The 26493-nt window shown below is 42.5% G+C and overlaps 1 protein-coding gene and 1 long non-coding RNA gene across 2 annotated transcripts in view; one reads left to right on the top strand and one right to left on the bottom strand.

Moving 5' to 3' along the window:
* Positions 1-4407, bottom strand: part of LOC145347041 (uncharacterized) — an 81354-nt gene extending 76947 nt beyond the window's left edge. The window contains exon 1 of the long non-coding RNA XR_013887757.1: positions 4316-4407. This is a non-coding gene — a long non-coding RNA (uncharacterized LOC145347041). The remainder of the gene's footprint in view (positions 1-4315) is intronic.
* LOC145347040 (putative Polycomb group protein ASXL3) overlaps positions 1-26493 on the top strand; it is a 181682-nt gene that overhangs the window by 110665 nt on the left and 44524 nt on the right. The window lies entirely within an intron of this gene.

Raw genomic sequence — 26493 nt, 5'->3', positions numbered from 1 at the left:
GGTAAATTCTTTTCCACTTGGGGTGTGTTCTGTTCCATTAAAATATGTTCCTTGATATGTCTAAGCATACTAACTAGCTGCAGTTCGTTAATTCAGCTGAGAAATGTATTTTCATAAAAATATATTTTTAATTAGTGTCTTATTCCTTATTTAAGGAAGAATGTAAATACAGTTGAAGCAGTTCAGGGAAGGTTCACTTAATTAATATCGGGCATGGGCAGGTTATCTCATGAAAAAAGACTGGACAGGCTAGGCTTGTATTATTGGAGTTTGGAAGAGTAAGAGGCGTCTTGACTGGAACATATAAGATCCTGAGGCATCTTGACAGGGTGGATGTGCAGAAGATATTTCTCCTGTGGCGCATCTAGAACTAAGTCGCTGTTTAAAAAACAAGGGGCCACCCAATTAAGACAGAGATGAGAGAATTGTTTTTCTGTCAGGGTAATGAGTCCTTGTAACACCCTTGCTTGAAAAGCAGTGGAAGCAGGATCATTGAGTGTTTTCAAGGCAGAGGTAGATAGATTCTTTATAAACAACAGGGGGCTGAAAGGTTACTGGGGTAGATAGGTGGTTACAGCCAGATCAGTAGAGCAGGCTTAAAGGGCCAAGTGGCCCTTTTCACTTTTACTTTTAAAAACTATATACAACCATTCATTAGTTACAAAAACAGAAAATGCTGGAGGTCTGGCAGCATCTGTGGAGAGAACACAACACCGTCTGGATGACTCTTCATCAGAGCTGAAGACAGCAGAAAATTGGATAAGATTTATCCTGTTGTGGTGACAAGACTGTGGAGACTGGATAGATGGCCAGAAGCTGGTGGAGATGGGAGAGATTGACAAAAATGTCACAGACATAAAGACAAAGGGAAGGAAATGCTGGTGATCATGGCTAAGAAGTGTGCTGATAGTGGAACATTAAGAGATAGAATGTGTCAGTGGCGGAACAAAGATAAACAGTGTGACAAAAGACAACCTGAAACAGGTAACAGATGGTCCTCGTGGGGTGGGGGAGGGAAAACAGTGGTAAGGGAATAAAAATGGAAATCATTAAAAAATTGAAAAATAAAACACTGAGAGAAATGAAAATAAATTTATCAATTAAATAAATTGATGGAAGTGGGGCGAAGACAGGGGAGAGTTCATGGTCTAAAGTTGTTGGACTCATTGTTAAGTCCAGAAAGCTGTAAAGAGTCTAATTGGAAGGTCAGGTGCTGTTCCTCCAATTTGCATTTGGGTTCACTGGAGCACCAGTGAAGGACAGGCATGTGGACGTGAGAGCAGAATGTTGTGTTAGAATGGTAAGCGACAAGAAGGCCTGGGTCATGCCTGTGAATGGATCGAGGGTGTTCTGCAAATCAGTAACCCAGTTTGCATTTGGTCTCTCCAGTGTAGAGTAGACCACATTGGAAGCAGCAAATGCAATCGACCAAGTCATGGAGATGCAAGTGAAGCGCTGCTTCACCTCAATCAAGTGTTTAGGCCCTTGAATAGTGAGCAGGGAAAAGGGAAGATGCTGCATCTTCTGCGATTGCATGGGATGATTTCATGGGCAGGGGTGAGGTGTTGGGTTTGAAGGAGAGTGGACCAGGGTATCCCAGAGAGAACAGTCCCCGCAGGAAGCTGACAGGGGGAATGGCGGGAAGATGTGTTTTGTGGTGGCATCTTGCTGTCAGCCTAGTAAACCTCCTCTGCACTCCCTCCAAGGCCAAAATATCCTTGCGTAAGTGCGGCGACCAAAACTGCACACAGTACTCCAGCTGCAGCCTCACCAATGCCCTATACAGCCGCAGCAAGACCTCCCTACGTTTATATTCAATCCCCCTCGCTATGAAGGCCAGCATCCCATTTGCCTTCCTGACCACCTGCTGCACCTGCAGGCTGGGTTTTTGCGACTCATGCACAAGGACCCCGAGGTCCCTCTGCACCGTCGCCTGCTGCAGTTTTTCGCCACGTAAGTAATAGTCCTTCCTACCATTCTTCCTACCAAAGTGGACCACCTCGCACTTGCCAACATTAAATTCCATTTGCCATTTCCTGGCCCATTCGCCCAGCCTATCTAGATCCTTCTGCGGACTCTCCACACCCTCCGCACAATTTGTCGTTCCCCCAATCTTGGTGTCATCAGCAAATTTCGACACCATACACTCGGTTCCCTCCTCCAGATCATCTATATATATGGTAAATAGCTGAGGCCCCAGCACCGACCCCTGGGGCACTCCACTAGTCACCAACCGCCAATCCAAATAGCACCCATTAACCCCCACTCTCTGCCTCCTATTTGACAACCAATCCTCTATCCACGCTAACACCCTACCCCCAACTCCATGCCCCTTGACCTTCTGCAATAACCTCTTGTGAGGTACCTTGTCAAATGCCTTCTGAAGATCAAGAAAGACCACATCCACCGGCTCTCCTCTATCCACCGCCCTAGACACATCCTCATAGAACCCCAATAAATTTGTCAGACACGACTTCCCCTTAACGAAACCGTGCTGCGTCTGCTCTATCAAGCAATTCCCCTCAAGATGCCTCGCTATTTCCTCCTTGATGACGGATTCTAACATTTTACCTACAACAGACGTTAAACTAACCGGCCTATAATTCCCTGCCTTTTGCCTGGCACCCTTCTTAAACAACGGCGTAACATTAGCCGCTTTCCAATCTTCAGGGATGGATAGAATAGAGGTGGAGAGACTCTTCCCGCTCAGAAAGGACAGTAGGACTAGGGGGCACAGCCTCAAGATAAAGGGGGGACGGTTTAGAACGGAGTTGAGGAGGAACTTCTTCACTCAAAGGGTGGTGAATCTCTGGAATTCTCTGCCCGTTGAGGTGGTGGAGGCTGCCTCGCTAAATATTTTTAAGACGCGGGTTGATGGGTTTTTGATAAGCGAGGGGATTAAGGGTTATGGGGAGAGGGCGGGAATGTGGAACTGAGACACGACAGATCAGCCATGATCTTATTGAATGGCGGGGCAGGCTCAAAGGGCTAGACGGCCTACTCCTGCTCCTATTTCTTATGTTCTTATGTCAGTCCTGCTGAGATTTTGTAGCATTTTCTGTTTTTGTTTCATATTCCAGCATCTTCAGTATTTTGCTTTTACCTTAGTCATTAGTTGCATTGGTCTAAAGTAGTCAGTTCTTTAGTAAATAGAAAAAATACATGACAGTTTTTAATGCATGCCTATCAATACTCTTGTGTGTTTAAAGAAAAATTAATTTTAAGAACTCTTTGGTTGCAATAAGCAAAAACTTGCAATGGTGTTTAATTTGATATAGGAGTGTTTTCAGGGTGATGATTTTAAACTAACACAAAACACTGCAAAAATGTGTTTGTCCCAACTGTGATTTGCATTGAAAACTCTGCCTTCTTTTGCGTTGGTTAAACCAAATTGCACTGAAAAAAGCACAACCTAGTGGAAACTCCTGCCACATTTTATTGGTCAAACAAGGCCAATGATTGACATTAATGATGGATACATTAATGCATTTGTAAATTAGTCATGATGTGGGTATGCCGGCGTTGGACTGGCGTAAACACAGTAAAAAGTCTGACAACACCAGGTTTTAGTCCAACCTATTTATTTGATAATATACTCGCAAGCTTTCGAGGGGTTACCCTCTTCGTCAGGTGAATGGAGAGTTCTGGCCTCAGACAGAGCATATAAAGCACAGACAGTTTAGAGATTACTGATTAAAATGCGAATCCTTACACCTAACCTGCTGTTCAAGACCTGAAGTGGCTGATAATGTGAGTGGTAGGAGCACTGATCACAGTTTAAAGAGATGTGTATTGTCTCCAGACAGTACAGTAAGTGAGGTTTTGCAAACCCAGGCAAGTCACGGGGGTTACAGATAGTGCGACATGTCGCACTATCTGTAACCCCCGTGACTTGCCTGGGTTTGCAAAACCTCACTTACTGTACTGTCTGGAGACAATACACATCTCTTTAAACTGTGATCAGTGCTCCTACCACTCACATTATCAGCCACTTCAGGTCTTGAACAGCAGGTTAGGTGTAAGGATTCGCATTTTAATCAGTAATCTCTAAACTGTCTGTGCTTTATATGCTCTGTCTGAGGCCAGAACTCTCCATTCACCTGACGAAGAGGGTAACCCCTCGAAAGCTTGCGAGTATATTATCAAATAAATAGGTTGGACTAAAACCTGGTGTTGTCAGACTTTTTACTTTGTAAATTAGACCAGTTGGAGTGATGGGCATTCCCTCTCCCTGAAAAATACTGCAATTCTACCGTGCCATTAAATACCTTTTAAGGCAATATGGTTAAAATATGCAAAGAATGAACGTACTTACCTTGGAATTCTTGCACGGCCCAGCAATTTTCTTTTTCATCCAGGTTGCTGTGTCAGTACTCTTGACTGGAGAGTACCAATTGTTCTAATCACTCCTCGCAGTACGATCCCCTGCAATAACAGCTCAAAAGCATCATGCAGTTCTGCTTTTGTGCCTTGCTTTTGTCAATCTGTAACTTCAGAGACATTTCCCTGCTAAGCATGGCCTGGAGCATTTTAATAGCAATTAGCACTGGATAATGTGCCTCTGCATGCTCCCTGCATATCGATAGCACCATGTTTCTATAATAATACCCTGGCCTCACCTTCTTTTGTAAGGTCAGTTCATAAGCATGTACGATGCCTAAGGAGCAATACCACACTACATTGGAATCACATTTTCAGCCTCATCACACCATTTAATTTAAACAAATTTAAACAATATGGAAGTGAATTGATAAATGTGAAAGAAAGTGCTAACGGACTCAAAAATCCTCAAACCTAATGTGTCATCTTAAATGTTGCTGACCTCTACAACATTCCTGCTGGAGTATTTGGGATCCAGGTGGCGTCATAAGAACATAAGAAATAGGGCAGGAGTAGGCCATCTAGCCCTTCGAGCTTGCCCTGCCATTCAATAATATCATGGCTGATCTGAAGTGGCTCAGTTCCACATTCCCGCCTTCTCCCCATAACCCTTAATCCCCTTGCCTATCAAAAACCTATCTACCCGCGTCTTAAATATATTTAGTGAGGCAGCCTCCACCACCTCAACGGGCAGAGAATTCCAGAGATTCACTACCCTTTGAGTGAAGAAGTTCCTCCTCAACTCCGTTCTAAACTGTCCCCCCCCCTCTTATCTTGAGGCTGTGCCCTCTAGTCCTACTGTCCTTTCTGAGCTGGAAGAGCCTCTCCACCTCTATCCTATCCATCCCATTCACCATCTTGTACGTCTCAATGAGATCTCCCCTCATCCTTCTAAACTCTAACGAGTACAAGCCTAGTTTACTCAGCCTCTCCTCATAGCTCAACCCCCTCAACTCCGGTATCAGCCTAGTGAACCTCCTCTGCACTCCCTCCAAGGCCAAAATATCCTTGCGTAAGTGCGGCGACCAAAACTGCACACAGTACTCCAGCTGCAGCCTCACCAGTGCCCTGTACAGTTGCAGCATCTACTTTAAATATTTACAATAGGCACTCTTGTTATTGGTGGGCCTTAGGTACCCACCAAGGAAAATCAGGAATGTGGAAATATCTTCTCCAAAAGAAAGAGCAACAGTGCTGATTCGTTCCTTTTGTAAGGTATTAAATAATGGATATTAATTCCAGCATCTTCTAAGGCAATATACCCGATTCCCAGACTCGCAAAACTGGAGACCGTGATGGTTTTCAGTTCCATCCCTACACATGTTTTAATCCTAGTTTCTTTCTCACCTCCAGATCACTGCCTGAAAGGAAGGCAGAAGCTTGGAAAATCCAGTAGGGAAGTGCTTCTGTGCTCTCATGATCTTGTTGTTTCATAGCCTTTATCCAGAGAAGATGAGACATTTGCTATCTTTAGGACAAGCTCAGACTATTCATAGCTCCACTTCTATGTGGAGACTTGGCATTTTAATATCCCACCTGTATTTCCACACTATCAAGTATCTTGCATTTGCTTCCCTAATTCCACTGTTATACCTCAAGTACACAAGTATATTTGAGAAGATTTATTTTATATAATTTTAGCAAATGTTTAAATCACTGTTTTTAAGATTTAGAGTTTTATTATTTTTTCACTTTATTGAGTTTTTCCTATTAATTTTTTGGTTTTGAAACACTACAGTAGCACATGTCCTATCTGCCTCGCTATAGTTATGTCTCTGTCATGAGGCAATCTCTTTGTAGGCTGCCATTTTAGATCAATAAGCAAAGGCACTAAGCAGCACTGTTTTCTTTGAATTCAAAACGTGGAGTGGAATTAAGATTTTTAAATCCCAGAAAATGCTGCAGAGAAGCCACAGCTCAGAAAGGCACAAAGAAATGTTCAAATCTACCAAATTCTGGTGAAAAAAAACAAGAAAAAGTGAACGCAAACCAAAGGCTTCAAGTGAAATACTGGGTGAATTAACATCATTGTGAACCTTCCACCCCCGAAACCTGTTAAAATGAAAAGAGATGTGTGGCAGAACTGGCAGATTTTTCACTTGCAACAGCAAAGTTATGAGGTAGCATCACATTTAATTAACAAGCTAGAAGAGATACAAATAGCCACACTTCTAACACTGCTGGGAAGAGGACTCTACAAATTGTATTCCACCCTAAATCTATCGGACAACCAAAGGAAATGAACGACAGGGATGTTGAAAACCTTGCATGCATATTTTGAACCTCATGTTATTTATGAAAGATATGTATTCAACACTAGAGCTCCAGATGCAAACCAGCCCATCGAACAATATGTGAGTGCAGTAACACAGCTTGCAGAATCATGTGAATTCGGACAGCTGAACAATGACCTGACTAAAGATCCAATCTCCTTAAACCTACAAGACCTCAGGAAAGTAATAGACATGTTTCAAAATGCAGAGGTTGCAAATGTCAATTACAGCAGATGTATGGCGGAGCAAACCATTATACTGAGAAACATTGCAAGCTGTAAAAGCGCAGTTGTTGCAAACAAAGGGCAAGATGCAAGTACTGCAGAAGATATAATACAAAGGAAAAATGGAATTTCCCGTTGTGGAGAAAACAGTATTTTAATTACAAGAAGTCGAATCGTTTCATGTACAAGTGTTTGCTAGAAAAGTGCAAACAAACAATTACAGATGGCCACAAAAGAGTCTGATGAAGCACTAAGCATGATACAACAAGTTGGTTCAATCAAGTCTACAGATAATAAATGGTTTGGGAATGTTAAAATGATGAGCGCAGAGGGAGAGAATCATGTAAACAAGAAGTGTCAAATAGACATACGTATATCGTGCAACATAATAACAGATCTGTGCAAAGTGACTCAACATGGCAATCCAAAAATGAACCCCTCGAAAGTAAAGTTGAAGCTATATGATTCAATACAATTCAATACAATAATATATGACACAATACTCTAACCAAGAGTTCAAATTAGTCTGAGAGCCCAATGCAATGGCTAGAAGAGAGACCTAGAGTTCCAGATCATAGATGGGGTACAACAGCCACTTATCTCTGCTGAAGCAAGTCTAAAGCTTGAACTGGCAACCCTGAACATGCAAACGGCGATTCACAATGTGTCACAGCACACAAAACCATTGAGTGCCAAGATGTGTTGGGATGTCTACCAGGAGAATAGCATCTAGATGTAGATGAAAATGTAAGATCCATTCAGCATCTGTCGAGAAAAGTAACAGCTGCCGTCAAGTCAATCCCAAAGGATAAGAGAGAAGAGCTGGAAAAGAAGGGAGTAATCAAGGAAGTGACAACTGCTGCAGACTGGATTAGCGTCATGGTAGCAGTGAAACGACCTGGAAAACTGTGAGCATGCTTAGACCCAAAGAACCTAAACAAAACGCTGAAGAGATCTTATTACCCCATGCCAACCATTGATGGAATATTTGCAATGCTCACCAAGGCAAAGATCTTTACTATCCCAAATGCAAAGGATGGTAGCTGGCAAGTGAAGCTGGATGAAAGCAGCAGCGTTCTAACTACATTCTGGATACTGTTTGGGAGATATGTTGGTTGCACATGCCGTTTGGCATTTCCATGGCTCCAGAAGAATACCAAAGCGGACAGTATGAGATAGTTGGTGATCTCCCCAGAATGGAAGTCAGAGTGGATGATCTGCTTTTCTATGGATGTCGAGACACAATGCAACAAGTCATGGCTGACCATGATCAGAATTTAATATGGTTGGTAGCGAGACCTTACCAGATAAGCCTAAAGCTGAATAAGAAAAGATTGTAATTGAAAATGCCTGAAGTCAAGTACATAGGTCAGATCCTGACAAGGTGAAAGCTGTAACAGCAGACAACATATGCGAAAGCTGCACAATGATTTGTTGGATTTGTGAACTTTTTAGCAAAATATTTGCTCGATTTGTGTGAACTCTTAAACAGGCCCACTGCCAAAGAGGTGCAGTGGTACTGGGGCACAGAACAAGAAGCAGAATTCACGAAAATCAAACAACTAGTGATGGCAGCAATGATGACGCCACCTTGCAGTCTGACACCAGTGAGACGGATCTTGGAGCAACCCAGTTGCAGCAAGAACAACCAGTCACATTTACATCCAGGGCACTAACACAAACTGAATAGCACAATTGCTCAGATTGAGAAACAGTGCCTGGCTATTGTTTTTGCTTTTGAACATTTTCATCAGTACCTGCTTGGGGGAGACAAGGTAACAGTGGAATCCGATCACAAACCACTTCAAAGCATTTTTCTCAAACTGCTACTTTCTGCTCAAAACTGTCTGCAAAGAATATAATTTTGTTTACAGAATATCATCTGGATGTCACATACAAGCAGGGGTAAACAGATGCAGATTGCAGACATGCTGTCGAGAGCAATGCTCCCCCTGAGTACAGTTGCAGATGCTACAATCGAATGTGAAATCTTCCAGATTCATTGTGAAGCAGCAGCTCAATGTGATCTAGAAGTCATCAACCCAGCAAAGACATTGAATCTGATAGGAAGTGCATTGCTCAAATCCAACCAAATGCCCAACAAGATGCAACTCTCCAAGTGTGACAAGAAGTACTGATGAAAGGATGACCTGTGACCATCAGACACACATGTGGACACAACAGCATATTAGGTATACCAATATGAATTGACAGGCCAAGATTGCATCTTGTACAAAGCAAATAGAGTCATCATCCTGAAGGAGTTGAGAGGAGAAATGCTGAAGTGCATTCATGCAAATCTTTAAGAAATTGAATTGAGCAAAACATAAGCACATAGGCTAGTGCAATGTTTGTACTGAATACCAAACTAAACAAACTGGAGAACTTTTGATGACACACAAAATCCCAGACAGACCATGGATGAAGCTGGGAGTAGACCTTTTCACTCTCGCAGGAACTGTATCTGGTCACTGTAGATTACTATTCTGACAACTATGAGAATGACAACAGGAGAAATAGTAGAATGCCTATAAGCACACTTCAGTTGTTATGGCATTCCTGACATTGTCATGAGTGAGAATGGCTCTCAGTTCATGAGTGAAGAATTCAGCCATTTAACAAAGGATTGGGAAATTCAACGCTAAGCATCATTTCCACACTAATCCCAGTTGAATGGAAAGGCTGAAGCGGCAATAACAATTGCCGAAAGAATCTCAAAAAATTGAGCAAATCCAGCACAGACATGTGCAAGGCAACTCTCAAGTGGAGGGACAAGCTAATTGAAGGAATGGTAAGTGTTCCAATCCAAAGACGAATATCACACCGCATCTAAACTACTTTTCAATAGTAAAAAAGACACAGAAACCAGAAATCGTAACAGGCATGGGTGAAAAAAAGGTGAAAAGTCAGGAAGCCAGATTTCATTTTGACAAGACTGCCAAACCATTGCCAGAGCTGAGCATTGGAGAGCCAGTCAGAGTAAACTTGAAACAGTTCATACTGCTACAATTGCTGTGTAACTACTTCAACAAAAAGCACAAAGCCCCATTTGCAATTTCTCTACAATTCCTAATATTTTCCTCAGGACTGTAGAGAGAGCAAAGTTGAGAGGATTTTAGAAAGGAAATCCAGAATTAATGGCTTCCTGGATATTCTGCTAAAATAAAGAGGACATCTTTTATATTTTCTCAGTAAGTTTCCCTCACGACAGGCAACGTGATTGAAGGAGTGGCCAGCTGCCTATTGGCTCCAAAAGCCTGCGGCACAGGGCAGGATCTGGAATAGAGAGGAAGGAGGGAGTGATCAATGGGAAGGGGTTGCAAGAGCATGGAAATTACAGGAGAAGCAGAGACAGTGAAAGTCGAGGGGAGAAATTACAGGGGCAATGGATGTGGAGACTGAGGTCAGGTTTTGCAGACACAGGTTGAGGTACAATCATAGTCGATGGGAGATTGTGGAGGATGCCGAGACGGGGAGTAGGTGGGATTGGGGAGATTGACCCTATATGAGTTATTTAAACAAATTTGTTGATTAAGCCCAGAGGAAATATTCCTACTCCTTCTGACTCATGAGCAATGCTACAACTGTACTTACCTTGTGGTTCTGGCCCTTCTCAACTCCTTTTACCTGGCAGCTCTCCTGTGTCCCAGGAAAACCTGCTGACACCAGTTGAAAATCAAACTCATCGCGCAGCCACCTGAGAGCAAATTGATCGCTTGCTCTCTGCTGGCTGCCAAACTGTTTAAAAAAAAGAGAAAATGCTGGAAAATTTCAGCAGGTCTGGCAGCATCTATAAGGAGAGAAGGGAGCTGACGTTTCAAGTCTGGATAGCCCTTTATCAAAGCTTTGACAAAGTGCCATCTGGACTCGAAACATCAGCTCTTTTCTTTCCTTACAGATGCTGGCAGACCTGCTTAGATTTTCCAGCATTTTCTCTTTTGGGTTCAGCTTCCAGCATCCACAGCAATTTGCTTTTATCCAGTGTTTAAAAAAACAAAAGTGGCCAAGATGGGGTCGGGTTTCAAATTTGTAACATGTTTATTTCTAATTCTCATGAATTAAAATTATTCCCTGAATATCCCTGTTGTGAAACAAAAGCTATCGTGTCAGCACTTACAGTTTTATCACTGAAATTTTTTTATTATCCTTATTCTATATTGGCCTCCAGCCTCCCCCAACCAGTGAGTCTCTGAGATCCATTTCCACACAGTCCTCTAATTAACAGCCTGCTGGAGAGCCGTTGAAATTACCAAATTAGCTATGTTCAGCAATGCGTATTAAATTATACTTTTATGTGCTGCCAAGCAACATTTTAAGGCTCAGTAAGAAGCAGTGTTGTGTGCAGCACATGGCAAAATGCCAACCAGCATGTCCTTTTCATGCATTGACCATGATAGATAAAACTCTCCTGGAGATATTAGAAACACTGTATTTTATATATTGCAGCAGACGTTTTCAGACCTCTGGCCATTTGCTCAAATAGTCTTCTGATTAAAAATATAGTTCAGAGCTCTGTCCTTGATTACAATAGGAAACTAGCTCTTTTGTTCAGTAAGATGTACATCCATGACTTTGATTCAGTGATTCCATTACCAGATATACTTCCTGAATTGTAATTAGTTAAAAATGTAGAGCACTAATATCAAGCTATTCCATCATTTTGGAAACATTAAGAATGGTCTCAAACACAGCCAGAACATACATTGTCCTAGCCTTGAGTTAAAACTTTCTGGATCGTCTTGTGGGAACAGAGCCAGAAAAAATACCGAGGCTGAGAAATCACTCATGAAATGCTAGTTTGGCCATGTGCTGCTCTGCCTGTGTCCCTGTCCTGCCAGACACTTCCTGCATGGCTCCAGCAATGTTCCGCCAGGGTAAAGACCCACACTCTGCTTGCACTAGAAGGATGTGATACCAGGATGTCAGATGTGGTCAGTGAATATCCAGACAATGTCCGCACAACTAACTCGAAAAAAGAAGCACAGAGTTGCTAGATGGACCCTGCAGTGGTGTGATTTAAAAAGCTAAGCACTTTGATTGTAGGTTCACAGAATCACAGAATGCTATAGTGCAGGAGAGGTGCTTCAGCCCACTGAGTTTGCACCGACACTCACATCCGACAAATACATGTTTTGAAGTGTCAGATCAAATGACAGGACGTAAGAGCAGAAGACAATGAGACATAGGAGCAGAATTAGGCCACTTGGCCTACTGAGTCTGCTCCACTGTTCAATCATGGTTGATATCTTTCTCATTCCCATTCTCCTGCCTTTTCCCCATAATCCCTGATCCCCTTATTAATCAAGAACTTATCTACCTCTGTCTTAAAGACACTTAAAGACCTGGCCTCCAAGGCCTTCTTCTTCAGTGCTGTGTCACTGCTCTCTTTTCTCCTCCTATGACTCCTGAGGCTAAGCAGGTGAGATTTCTTAGGTGTCCAAAAGTAGAAACACAGAAAAGGAAGATTGGTGTGAGAGAGGCAGGGTGAGGTGGAGAAATCCATGCTCTCTCCATCTGCACCTTGGTCATTATACCAGACCTGAGGATAGGGATATTTTGGCAGTTGAGAAGGGGCTTAAGACAGGAACATAGCATCATCCTCAATGTTCTCAGTGACTTGGATTCTGCAGGCCCCAACCCACCTGGCAACATGAAACAGAGAAACATTTCTTCTGTAGAACTCAAGCAATGCAGGCATCCTTTTCAATGCCAGTTCTGCACCAGTCCAATCTATTCTTTGTCACGTTGTCCTGCAAGTGAGTGAGCAGAATGTCAATGTTTGAGTTGCAGTGAGATTGCATGATTTACCTGCCATAGCCGAATAGCTGGATATATTGAAGGTAGTGAGACATGAATGTGAGGTTGGCAGCATTGGTAGGTATATGAAGGTGAAGTTGAGTGTTTGGGTGCTACACAAGATTCCTAAATGTAAGGAACTGCTGCTCGCTGAATAGTGTGGTCCAACAGTGAGGGAGGTTGGTGTGTGATGAGTTGGCGATGTTCTGTGAAAATACAGGCATTGCAAACTCCGACCATTTGCGTGAAGTCATTAGACTGTGTATGACAATGCTGCCAGGCTCTGCAGCCTCTGGGGGTTAACTTTACTGGCCACACCCTACCATCCATTCCTGAAAGTGGGTGTTGAGGTTCTTGGTCCTCCATGGAACCATGGCATCTCTCTGCTCACCTGCACCTTTAATACATTCAGCATGCATCTGACATTGGCTCCCTCTGTTGTCCTAGTGTTCACTTTGTAATAATTTACATTGCAGCAATATTTTTTGCAGCTTAAGATGCAGCATACCATTATGAGGTGCCAGCTGTCTATATCACGTGGCCAACAAGCAATGATACTGGGCCGTCCTGCTGTATGCAGTGGCTGCAGGCAACCTTCAGGCATAAGTCACAGTGAGGGAGCTACTCAGAGCGACAGTAAAATCATTCAGCTGAAGTGGGTGAACAAAGTTTACATGTTGTTCACCTTGACCTGAACAGGTGAATATAAGTCGCAAATCATGAACATTGTGCCTAGTAATGGAGGTAATAAATTTTCAGTCTGTAGCCCCACCCTCAAGTGCAGAAGTGGGGTCCCCTGAGATTCCAGATGATAATTGAGGCCTAAGCCTCCAAAAATAAGCAGTAAAAATGTTTTTTTAAATTTGTGTGTAATTCTGACATGTGCCCTTATCTACAATGCCTCAACACTATCAAGGGCAGGAGTCTTAGTAGTGTTGAAGAGCAGAAGATCTTGGGGTCCGGGTCCACAGGACTCTTAGATCGGCCTCACAGGTGGAAGAGGTGGTCAAGAAGGCGTATGATGTACTGGCCTTCATTAATTGAGGGATTGAGTTTAGGAGTCGGGAGGTAATGCTGCAACTTTATAAGACCCCTGTCAGGCCTCATTTGGAGTACTGTGCGCAGTTCTGGTCGCCTCACTATAGGAAAGACGTAGAAGCTATTGAAAGGGTACAGAGGAGATTTACAAGGATGTTGCCTGGACTGGGAGGCATGCCTTATGAAGTTAGGTTGAGGGAGCTGGGTCTCTTTTCCCTGGAGAGACGAAGGTTGAGAGGCGACCTGATAGAGGTTTATAAAATGTTGAGAGGAATGGATAGGGTGGATTCTCAGAGGCTATTTCCCCGGGTTGAAATGGTCGCTACGAGAGGACACAGATTTAAGGTGCAGGGAGGAAAGTACAGAAGTGATGTTAGGGGTAAGTTTTTCACTCAGAGGGTGGTGAGTGAGTGGAATCGGCTGCCATCAGTGGTGGTGGAGGCGAACTCACTGGGGTCTTTTAAAAGACTTCTGGATGAGTATATGGGGTTTTATGGGATTGGGGGTTATAGATAGGTGTTGATGTGATCGGCTCAACTCGTGGGCCGAAGGGCCTGTTTGTGCTGTAGTGTTCTATGTTCTATGTTCTATGTTAACATTCCAGGCAGGAAAGTTTGTCCTTCTTTCAGAAGGCAAGCTGATACCATCTGGCTCCCTCTCACTTAGATTAACAAGTTTCTACTGACATAACTAATATCGTCAACAAGAAGATGGCACCGATGCACCCCAAGCCAGCTCTTTGAGGCTGTTTGCCCCGACCCCATGGACTTCAGCAGGACATAATTCATCAGTGGGTATAATGCTATAATAGGTGCTGGGATTATGCTTCAATGAGGGCCATATTCTTTGTAACTTTTTTATCAAATCAGTTATACCAGATTGTCAGGTGCAAAGTGGATATTATCCATTGGAAATCAAGGCACAGATTCATGATATTGGAATTTTCCCAGTTTTCACCCTGTTCAAATTAACCCCAGTGGCCCCAATTAAAATAGATGTTCAGGTTTAGTAAAATTGAGCGAGATCTGGAGTACTGTGTGCAGTTTTGGTCGCTGTACTTACGCAAGGATATTTTGGCCTTGGAGGGAGTGCAGAGGAGGTTTACTAGGCTGATACCGGAGTTGAGGGGGTTGAGCTATGAGGAGGGGCTGAATAAACTAGGCTTGTACTCGTTAGAGTTTAGAAGAATGAGGGGAGATCTCATTGAGACGTATAAGATGATGAATGGGATGGATAGGATAGAGGTGGAGAGACTCTTCCCGCTCAGAAAGGACAGTAGGACTAGGGGGCACAGCCTCAAGATAAAGGGGGGACAGTTTAGAATGGAGTTGAGGAGGAACTGCTTCACTCAAAGGGTGGTGAATCTCTGGAATTCTCTGCCCGTTGAAGTGGTGGAGGCTGCCTCGCTAAATATTTTTAAGACGCGGGTTGATGGGTTTTTGATAAGCGAGGGGATTAAGGGTTATGGGGAGAGGGCGGGAATGTGGAACTGAGACACGACAGATCAGCCATGATCTTATTGAATGGCGGGGCAGGCTCGAAGGGCTGGATGGCCTACTCCTGCTCCTATTTCTTATGTTCTTATCTGGGAGATTTGTTTATGGAGCCCAGAAAAAAGATTCATTCAATAATTATCAGCCTATGTCTTCACTGCTTTTGTGCTTTTTTATACTTATTGTCATTTAGATTTTCAGAAGCCTTCATTGTAATTCTATTGTGACTGACTTCTTTCCAGCTACTCCAATATCAGTAGATCAATACATCAGTAGATTTCCCCATGACCATTTCCCTTAGCTTTGTGCCTTATGAAAAAGGAAGAGAAGGACCAATGGGAGTGACCTTAGGCAGCTACAAAAGTAATTTTCCATTCTTCCTTTGAAATACAGCAAAGAAACAGGCTGTCCTACTTAAGTGTTATGTTCCATTTGAGCCTCTTTCCATTCTTTCTCATCTAACTTTGTCAGCAAAACACTTCCCTTCCACATGCTAATCTAACTTCCCCTTGAATACGTCTATATTACATGCCTGTGGTAGTGAGTTCCATATTCTCATTAATTTTTGTGTGAAAGAGGATTTTCTGCATTCTCTTTCTAATTTTTGGTGACAGTTTTAAATTGATGATCTCCAGCCTTGCTCTTCCCCACAAATGCAAACTCACTCCCTCTATATTCTGCAAAACCTATCATACCTTGAATGACTTCTACCAGGTCAGAGCAAAGAGACCCAGCCTGTTCATCCTTTTCTAATAGGTATAAATGCAAGCCTCTCTTTATATCCTCATATTTCCAGTATAATCCATAAATCATTTCTGCACTCTGCTAAGTGTCTCTATATTCATTTCATAATATGATGACCAGAACAGTACTGCACATGATACTCCAAATATGGTCTGACCAAGATTAGATACAAGTGCCTATCTGCTTTTCAATTCTATTCTTCTAGAAAGGACTATATTACTTTGTTTGCTTTTGACATGGCCCTCTTAACCTGCAGCCCAACTGTTAATGATTCATATTTATTTGTACTCCCAGATCCCTTTGTTTCTCTGTTCCATTTATATTCTGATCTTCCAAGTAATATGTGACCTTCTTACTTTTCTACCAAAATGTATTAACATTTATTTATTTACATTTCCTACCAAAATATAATCACATTTATCTGTGTTGAAATTAATCTGCCAATTATATCCACATTCTTCAAGTTTATTGATGTTTCCTTGTAACGTGTGCAGTCCTCCTCAGTGTTGCTTATCCTCCCAATTTGGCAATTTAGAAAGTGTCTTTGATGTCAAAATCACAATCGTTGATACATGTTGTTAACAATAGTGATACCAGCATGAGTCCTTGTGGAATTTGATTTTCTGCCTCCTACCACTCTGAATAGCTACATTTTGCTCTACTTTACTTCAGTCTTACAGCAAGAACTCTTGGTGGTATCCTCTACACCAGAATTTACAGTCAGGGCCATCCCTCTCTCAATGTCAGAGATGCAATGCCTGCAGAGGCTGCAATTTACAAAATCGTCTTGATAGTTGTGCTGCATACTCTAACCCAATCTGCAGGCAAGCTCTTCTGTCGGCACTGCACTTGTCAGTAGCTGTCAAGGTCATTATGCCTCTTAAGTTTTATGGTCTGGGATAATTTCAGGCCGTGTAAGCCAATCAACTGTCCGTAAACGTGTAAAAGGAATGACTAATGCTTTGTTTGCTAGAGCAAGAAATTTTATCTCTTTCCCCATGGACAACCTCCAGTAACTTGAGAGGACTGTGTAGTGTTATAGAGTACCTGGATTCCCAATGGTCCAGGGGATTGCAAAATGCATCAGTGACACTCTGTTTTGTGCTCCCCCACACAATGTCATGACCTATGTGAATTTCACTCATGTTCCACCTGATTATGCATGTCAATGCTGAGTTTCCAGACAGCAGTCAAATGCCTTCATTTTAAGATAGTCCAATGTACTTCCAACATTACACTGACAGACATGTATCTGGATCACCAAAACTATTAATTTGAATTCCCACTGCAAACTTTCTCCCTCAGTGTACCCAAACAGGAGCTGGAGTGTGGCAGCTAGAGGATTTTCACAGTAATTTCATTGCAGTGTTAATGTAGGCCTACTTGTGATTAGTAAAAATAAAAGTTTGCAACTTTAAAACTGTATGTAGCTGAATCAAATTATTCATGATTACAATGTCAAATTTGCTCCTGAGATGAGTTTCCTACCATATATCCGCACAATGGACCTCCCCTAACATTGCTTAATTCCACCCTTGAATCAGTTGATCCACTGCTGAAACCCTCTATCCCAACTCGCACTATACAGAAGCAAAATATTGCAAATACTGGAATTCTGAAATTAAAAAATAATATACCAAAAATACTCAGCATGTTCTGTGGGGACAAAAATAACATCAATGTTTCAAGACTGTGATCTTTCATCACTACTGATAAAGGTTAGAGATGTGGCAGGTTTTAAGCGTGAAGGGGGGAAGGGAAAGAAGGAGGACTGGAAAGAGTGAAAATGAAGGTATATGATAATACCTTGGAAAGTAGGAGAGATTAAAGGGACAAAAGGGATGATAGCGCAAAGCACCGCTATGAAAACTGGGAACAGTTTAAGTAGAAGAGGTCAACAGAAGATCTGAGGATGTAAGTGGGATGAGACTAGACAAAGGAAGGAAAAAAAGAGTCCAGATAGGTATAAATCAGGGCTGTGGAACAGGAGCAAGTTGAAACAATGGGTCAACCAAGTCTGTCCTCTTTCTGGATCTTTGGAAGGACAGGGAAATCAGCTCACAGAGTTGGGAGAACTTCCATGGCCCCAACATTCCTTCCAGATTAAATACTAACCTATTGCTACTTCCTTCCATTTGGTATCCTGTATTCTTTGCTGAAAATGCAGTCTCTTCTACATCACGGAGACCAATTGCAGATCGGGCGACTGTTCTGTGAAACACAAGAGTGGCTCTGAGCTTCCAGTCACAAGTCATTTTAGTTCTCTACCCACTCTCACTCCAACTTCTTTGTGTTCAGCCTCCTACATTGTTACAATGGAGCTCACGACAAGTTTGTGGAACAGTGCCTCATCTTGCAATTAGGCAATTAACATCCTTCCAGCCTTGACTTTGAGTTTAACAATTTCAGATCTTAACCACTGCTCCCATTTTTTAGACAGCAGCTATTGATTTTGCTACCACCAATTACATCTCCTCTTTTGTTTCCAAACATCATTAGAACTTTTGCCCAAACATTGGAGTTTAAACTTGCCTAAGTTTAAACTCCAGTGGCTGGAGTCACAAAGGAGGATGATTGTGGTTTTTTGAGGCAAGACATTTGGACCCTCAGGATATCAGTGCTAGAGTTCCTCAGAATAGTATAAAAAGCCCAACCACTTCCAGCTGCTTCACAATTCCACTGACTTTGACTGATAGCTGGCAAGACCTCCAACACCTAATAAGGAAAGAACACCAAGAACATGGGAACATCATCACCTCCAAATTACATGGCATCTTGACTTGGACATATATCACCATTCCTTCATTGTCTCTAGGTCAAAATGCTCTGTTCCCTATCTAATATCACAGTGGGCATACTTTCACCACATTGACTGCCGTGATTGAAGAAGATGGCTCATGATCAACTTTTCAATGGTGACAATGGATAATAATTGCTGTCCTTGCCAGCAATGCCCACATCCTGAGTATGAATAATAAGGAAAATCTACACTTGTAAGACTATCACACTTCAAAAGAAATCACCTTTTCATTTGAAACAATTAGGAAATGAATACTAAAGGGTTAATTGCACAGTGGGCCAGGAGCAAAGCTGCTGTCATGAGTTCATTGTGAAGCCTAAGCCATTTTAGCTCCTAAATCTTACTGGAATCCAGCAGAGGTGTGTCAAGGCCAGCGAACAGGATCATACGTAAGGTCAGGAACCTGAGGATGCTAGGACATAAGGGAATGTTATGAGCATGGAATTAGTGCCATGGACTGAGTTTGAATGAAGAATCTGAAGCTAGGAGGAATAAGGCTTGGGCTGGTGATGCCAAATAATCAACATGAGCATCATTCCTCCTGGATTACAGAATTTCACAGATAGTCGTTTAATTATTCATGTCGAACTCTTTTGGTCGTTGCACTAGCTCCTGCCAGTGATGTTGATTTTGGTGCTCTGCCAGCCTCCCAGTGTTTTAACTTAAAATGAGGTCGCAGTGCCAATAAGATGATTGGCCTACAATATTTGCACATGAGCCAAGCCACTGCCTGTCTGGAGTACAGAAATCTGACATGGTTTAAGATGTTGACAGTGACAATGTGTGGAGAACGTGGAGTGGATCCTGCACCTCCCCCTCCTCCCACACACCCATTCTTGATCTTCAACCATCCTGTTTCCACCAAGTAGGGTTAAAACTGATCTTTAAGACTTCTGGTTTGTACAATTCACATTCGGAGCTCAAACAATACTATCTATATAGCTCCTACCCAAAAGATTGCCTCTGCTTTGAACTGAAAATCAAATTGTTTTAGCAGCTAAATATGGATTCAAGTGTATATTCAAATAGGTTTGCAGCAGGCCTAAGATTAATTCAGTTGTGTCACTCATAACATGGTTACTGATTTGGTTGCTATGCAATTTTACAAAAATCACTGTGCTCTGCATCCTACAATGCCAGGGTTACTGTTGTGATGAAGCTCGCTTGAGGGCACGACAGCTTGGATGCAGTCTTCAAACTACTCTTTGTATCCTTAAGCCTGGCAGTAATGCACACTGATGTGAAATGGTGATTTGACAGAGCATGTGATATCAATGGTAATTTTTCATTCATTTCAAGTGTCAGCATTGTTGTGTTGAGTTACCACTAGTATTGAAACTGTTGACAAATCGGTATTTCCAGACTTGAAATAAAAATTCTACAATTATGATTTAACTACCCTGTCACTTTTGGCTTGCACTTGGATTAAACAGACATAAGTGGAAACACTGTGAATATCAAATGAAGTAAAAAGCAAAAAAAAACTAATGTTGGCGACCTGAAATATGAATTCAAACTGCTAAATCCACTTAGCAATTCAGAGAGCATATATAGATACTAAAGATGTGTTAGCATCTAAGGTGTAGAACATACACTTGACACGACAATTCCCCATCCAACTCCCACTCTGACCTCTGCCTTTTATTGCTGTTTTAGTGAAGCTGAAACAAGAGCCTCATGTCCTTCTATTAGACATTGTGTGGAGCTAATATTAACTCTAATAACTTCAGAAGTTAACTATATATTTAACTAGATCGGTCTCTTTGGTAGGAAATACTACTGATTTGAGATGTGTATGTTGCTGTTTGCAGGCTGAGTGAGTGGGGTAAGTATGTCTGAGGTGAGGTTCGCTCCATCGGAACTGCATGCTGTTGAAGCTTTGTATTGATCTGTGTGTTTATTCTCTTAGGTTCTTGGGTCAATGAGCGCAGTTCCACTTTTCTAATTTTCCATTTCTACCTGCCACATGCTCCACTGCCTCAGCTATTCACACGTTCTCTGTATTTCCAAATGTCTTTCATTTCTTCAGTTTCTCTTGGATTATATTATGTTATGATCACTTCTGACCTGGACTTGGGTGTGCAGACCCAATTTTAACATTTTCAGGTTGCATAAAGTGCTGTAAGCACAGAGGAAGATGATAACAGACTTCATAGAATCATAACACCCTACAGTATAGAAAAGGCCATCTGGCCCATCGACTCTGTACCAACTCTCTGACAGATTATATTACCCAGGTATTCTCCTCCGCTCCATCTCTGTCACCCCAAACATTCACCATGCTTAATCCATTTCACCAACACATCTTGAGACACTAAGAGGCAATTTAGCATGGCCAATCCACATAACCTGCTCAACATTGGATGTTGTGGCTGGTGGAATGAGCAAATACATAAGAACATAAGAATTAGGAGCAGGAGTAGGCTATCTGACCCCTCGAGCCTGCTCCACCATTCAATGAGTTCATGGCCAACCTTTTCGCTGCACTTACCCGCCCACTCACCATAACCCTTAATTCCATTACTGTTCAAAAATCTTTCTCTTAAAAACATTCAATGAGGTAGCCTCAACTGCTTCACTGAGCAAGGAATTTCATAGATTCACAACCCTTTGGGTGGAGAAGTTCCTGCTCAACTCAGTCCTAAATCTTCCCCTTATTTTGAGGCTGTGCCCCCTAGTTCTAATTTTACGTGCCATTGGAAACAATGTCCCTGCTGTTATCTTATCTATTCCCTTCATAATCTTATGTGTTTTTATAAGATCTCCCCTCATTCTTCTGAATTCCAATGAGTATAGTCCCAGTCTACTTAGTCTCTTCTCATGTCAACCCTCTCAACTCTGGAATCAACCTAGTGAATTTTTTCTGCACCCCCTCCAGTGTCAACACATCCTTTCTCAAGTAACGAGACCAAAATTATACTTAGTACTCCAGGTGTGGCCTCACCAGCACCTTCTGCAACAACATAACCTGTTTTAAATTCCATCCATCGAGCAAGAAAGGACAAAATTCCATTTGCCTTCCTAATTACCTGCTGCACCTGCAAACCAACTTTTTGTGATTCATGCACAAGGACAACAGGTCCATCTGCACAGCAGCATTCTTCATTTTTTTACCATTTAAATTGTAGTCTATTTTGCTGTTATTCCTACCAAAATGGATAACCTCACATTTACCAATGTTGTACTCTACCTGCTAGACCCTCTCCCACTCACTTAGGCTACCTATATCCCATTGCAGACTTTCAGTGTCCTCCGCACACTTTATTCTACCACTCATCTTAGTATCACCAGCGAATTTTGACACACTACACTTGGTCCCCAAATCCAAAGCATCTATGCAAATTGTAAACAATTGCAGTCCTAACATTGATCCCTGAGACACACCACTAGTCAATGATTGCCGACTAGAAAAACACCTATTTACCCCAACTCTTTGCTTTCTGTTGGTTAACCAATCCTCTATCCATGCTAATACATTGCTCGTAACACCGTACACCTTTATCTTATGCAGCAGTCTTTGGTGCGGCACCTTGTCAAATGCCTTCTGAAAATCTTCATCCATCTCTTTGTTCATTTTTAATTTCTGTTCATCTGTTACATTTCCCCCATTTGATGAAGATCTGCACCTGAAATATAATTTAACTGTTCTCTACACCTATGGTGACTGCTTGCTGAACGTTTCCAACATTATCTGTTATTGTTTCAAATTTTCAGCATTTATATTTTGTTTTTTTTGTTTCAACTGACAAGAACACACTTGCAGATATAGGCACATGCATGTATACACACAGGCATGAAAGGACAGATGAAAAGGTACCCATTGGCTGGGGTTTTACAGAACCTTAGGGTGAGGGCTGGGCGGTAGGTGTCCAAAACAACTCTGGTGGGTGAGAGGAGTTATCATTGCCATCAACTCTGGAGTTATCTTCTTGCCATCGCCAGCATTTCATTAGCAATGGGGAAGCCCTCACCACATGAGGAGAGATTGATCCATGTATAAAATAGCAGCCACCTTGCAGACTCAGGAGGGGGGACTGATCTAATTGGATGCCTTTGGCCCACAAAGGGTCCCCTCAGAGGGAAGGAATGCCCCCTGACAACCCCCTTTACACCCACCATCACCCTTACCTCCTCACAAGGATCTAGCTGAATGGCCTCTACAACTCCGGCCCCACTCACCAGGGTATGTGCCCAAGATGTCGTTCTGGGCCAGGTGGTCCCAGCAGTGATTCCTGATTCCAGCAGCTCTGCTGGAAGAGCTGCAGGCCCTCCAACTTCGGCAGCTCTTGTTTGATTTGATTTGATTTATTATTGTCACATGTATTAACATACAGTGAAAAGTATTGTCTCTTGCGTGCTATACAGACAAAAACATACCATTCATAGAGAAGAAAACAAGAGAGTGCAGAATGTAGTGTTACAGCCATAGCTAGGGTGTAGAGAAAGATCAATTTAATGCAAGATAGGTCCATTCAGAAGTCTGACAGCAGCAGGGAAGAAGCTGTTCTTGAGTCAGTTGATACTTGACCTCAGACTTTTGTATCTTTTTCCCGAAGCACGAAGGTGGAAGGGAGAATGGCTGGGGTGCATGGGGTCCTTAATTATGCTGGCTGCTTTGCCAAGGCAGCAGGAAGAGTCAACAGTCAATGGATGGGAGGCTGGTTTGTGTAATGGATTGGGCTACATTCATGATCTTTTGTAGGTCCTGTCTTCTAGACAGCATCTCATCCTTTCAAGGGACAGGAATCCCAAGGCCAGGCTGTTAATTGTCCGCTGCTTGTTAAATCCATCAGATTTCCAGAAACAGCTGAGATAGAGTCGCCCCAACCATCCAAACCAGGGACAGAGAAATTGCCTCCCCATAAAATCCCAGCCATGTACACAGAATAGTGCTGCTGCTGGTTAATTAATGTTTCTCAAATCAAGAGATTAATTAACTTCACAAAAAATTGCCCAAACAGGCTTTTCTGAATTGCGTACAGCACAGAAACAAATTTAATCAATTACAAATCCACTGTATTTAACTAATTGAAAGGAGCAAAATAATCTGAAAATGTTTTTATTAATTTGAAACACAGAGTGACTTGTTCATTTTTGAGTTATTTTTAAGTTTGAATATTACAACAGTGATCACCAGTTATGAAAGATTATTGGTGCAGATGCTGTATGAAAGACAATGGCTAAAACTCTCCCACTTCACCCTCCCTCCCAGAATCAGGGTGGGTAAGGTTCCCAGAGCAGAAATCTCCATTGGCTTCGGGCTGAATTTTACGATCTCGCCCAAGCAAGGCCATAAAATCCAGCCCATTGTGTACTCTCAAAACTAAAAAAGGCCACATCATTCCACAATTTTAAAAACATTGTTTTAAAAATTTGTGGTATTCTCTGCCTGCAGTGTGCTGATTGTGCTGCCATCTAACAGCTTATAATCTATTTGTAGTGCCTGCCATGCCTACCAATAACCCTGGAAATATTCATGACAGTCTTATTCTGTGTCAGTCTTCTGGGGTAAAGAATTACAAAGATTCACCATCTTCTGGATGAAGGAACTTCTCATCTGAATCTTTAATATCCTGCCCCTTATTTTGAAATAATGACCCTTGGTTCCAGACTCACCATAAGAACATAAGAAATAGGGCAGGAGTAGGCCATCTAGCCCCTCGAGCCTGCTCCACCATTCAATAAGATCATGGCTGATCTGAAGTGGATCAGTTCCACTTTCCCGCTTTCTCCCCATAACCCTTAATTTCCTTGTCTGTCAAAAACCTATCTACCCGTGTCTTAAATATATTTAGCGAGGTAGCCTCCACCACTTCAACAGGCAGAGAATTCCAGAAACTCACCACCCTTTGAGTGAAGAAGTTCCTTCTCAACTCCGATCTAAACTGCAACCCCCCCCCCCCCTTATCTTGAGGCTGTGCCCTCTAGTCCTGCTATTCTTTCTAAGCAGGAAGAATCTCTCTACCTCTACCCTATCCATCCCTTTCATTATCTTATTAGTCTCTATAAGATCCCCCCTCATCTTTCGAAACTCCAACGAGTACAGACCCAGTCTATTTAGTCTCTTTTCATAGTCCAACCCCCTCATCTCCAGTATCAGCCTAGTGAACCTCCTCTGCACTCCCTCCAAGGCCAAAATATCCTTGCGTAAGTGTGGCGACCAAAACTGCACACAGTACTCCAGCTGCGGCCTCACCAGTGCCCTGTACAGTTGCAGCAAGACCTCCCTACTTTTATATTCTTTCTCCCTTGCTATAAAGGCCAGCATTCCATTCGCCTTCTTGATCACCTGCTGTACCTGCAGACTGGGCTTTTGCACCTCATGCACAAGGACTCCCAGGTCCCTCTGCACCGTAGCATGCTGCAGCTTTTCACCCTTTAAATTGTAATCCCTCCTACTATTATTTCTGCCAAAGTGGATAACCTCACACTTGCTAACATTATACTCCATCTGCCAGGTCCTCGCCTACTCGCTTAGCCTATCCAGATCCCTCTGCAGACTTTCCACACCCTCCACGCAATTTGCTTTACCACTCATCTTCATGTCATCAGCGAATTTCGTCACCCTACACTCAGCCTCCTCCTCCAGATCATCTATATAAATGGTAAATGAGGCCCCAGCACCGATCCCTGCGGCACTCCACTAGTCACCAACCACCAATCAGAATAGCACCCATTGATACCAACTCTCTGTTTCCTATTAGACTCTATCCACGCTAACACCTTACCCCCAACTCCATGCACCCTAACCTTCTGTAGCAACCTTTTATTAGGCGCCTTATCAAACACCTTTTGAAAATCTAAAAACACCACATCCACTGGTTCCCCTCTGTCTACCGCACTAGTCACAGCCTCATAGAATTCCAATAAATTTGTCAAACACGACTTCCCCCTAACGAATCCATGCTGCGTCTGCTCTATCAAACCATTCTTTTCTAGGTGCCTCGCTATTTCTGATGCTAAACAGCCAGGTTAGCATCTGACCACATCTATTCTGTCAAGCCCTGGAAGAATTCTGTAAGTTTCAATGAGGTGGCCTCTGATTCTTTGGAATTTTAGAGAATACAGGCCCAGTTTCCTCAATCTCTCCTGTGGTAGGGAAGGCAATGTAAAATAATTGTCTGTAAGACAATTCTGTTATTCCAGAGATTAGTCTGTTGAACTTCTGTTGCTCTCCCTCCATGGCAAGTGTATTTTTCCTTAGATAAGGAGACCAAAACTATGTACAATACTCCAGCTGTGGTCTCACTAATGCTCTGTATGATTGGAGCAAGACATCTTTACCCCTGTACTCAAATCTCCTTGTGGAATCAGTTGCTTTTTGTCTCCTTCATTTAGGCCCCATTTCAATCCCATCATGGGACCAATACTGGAGACAGAATGTTTTCCACAAGCTTCAGAATCCCAACATCAGTGTCAAATGGGGTCAGAAGACTTCATTGCATGGGGAACAGTGATCCAGCTATGATTAATTCTTGAATTGGACTGTTAAGAACAGTGGGCAGACTCCGTAGAAGTAACTTGCCTTTTCAGGTAACCGTGAGAGAGGCTGCCCCAAAATGGACGTAACCTCAATCCAATTCTAGCATCTATCGATAATAATTCAATGAGCTGAAACAGAAATTTTGCAGCTGTCAGTACATCCTTCTTTGGGACAGCATTTGTTTGCCAGGCGATGCAAAGACCTCAGTTGTACCAGTAACAAAATTTCAGCCCCTTTAAAAGTCTTTCAAAAGTTACCACTT

This window comes from Carcharhinus amblyrhynchos, chromosome 8 (assembly GCF_965287045.1).
Source record: "Carcharhinus amblyrhynchos chromosome 8, sCarAmb.v2.hapA, whole genome shotgun sequence".
NCBI lineage: Eukaryota > Metazoa > Chordata > Chondrichthyes > Carcharhiniformes > Carcharhinidae > Carcharhinus > Carcharhinus amblyrhynchos.
The sequence above is the reverse complement of the archived record's forward strand: the minus strand, read 5'-3'. Positions and strand labels throughout refer to the sequence as shown.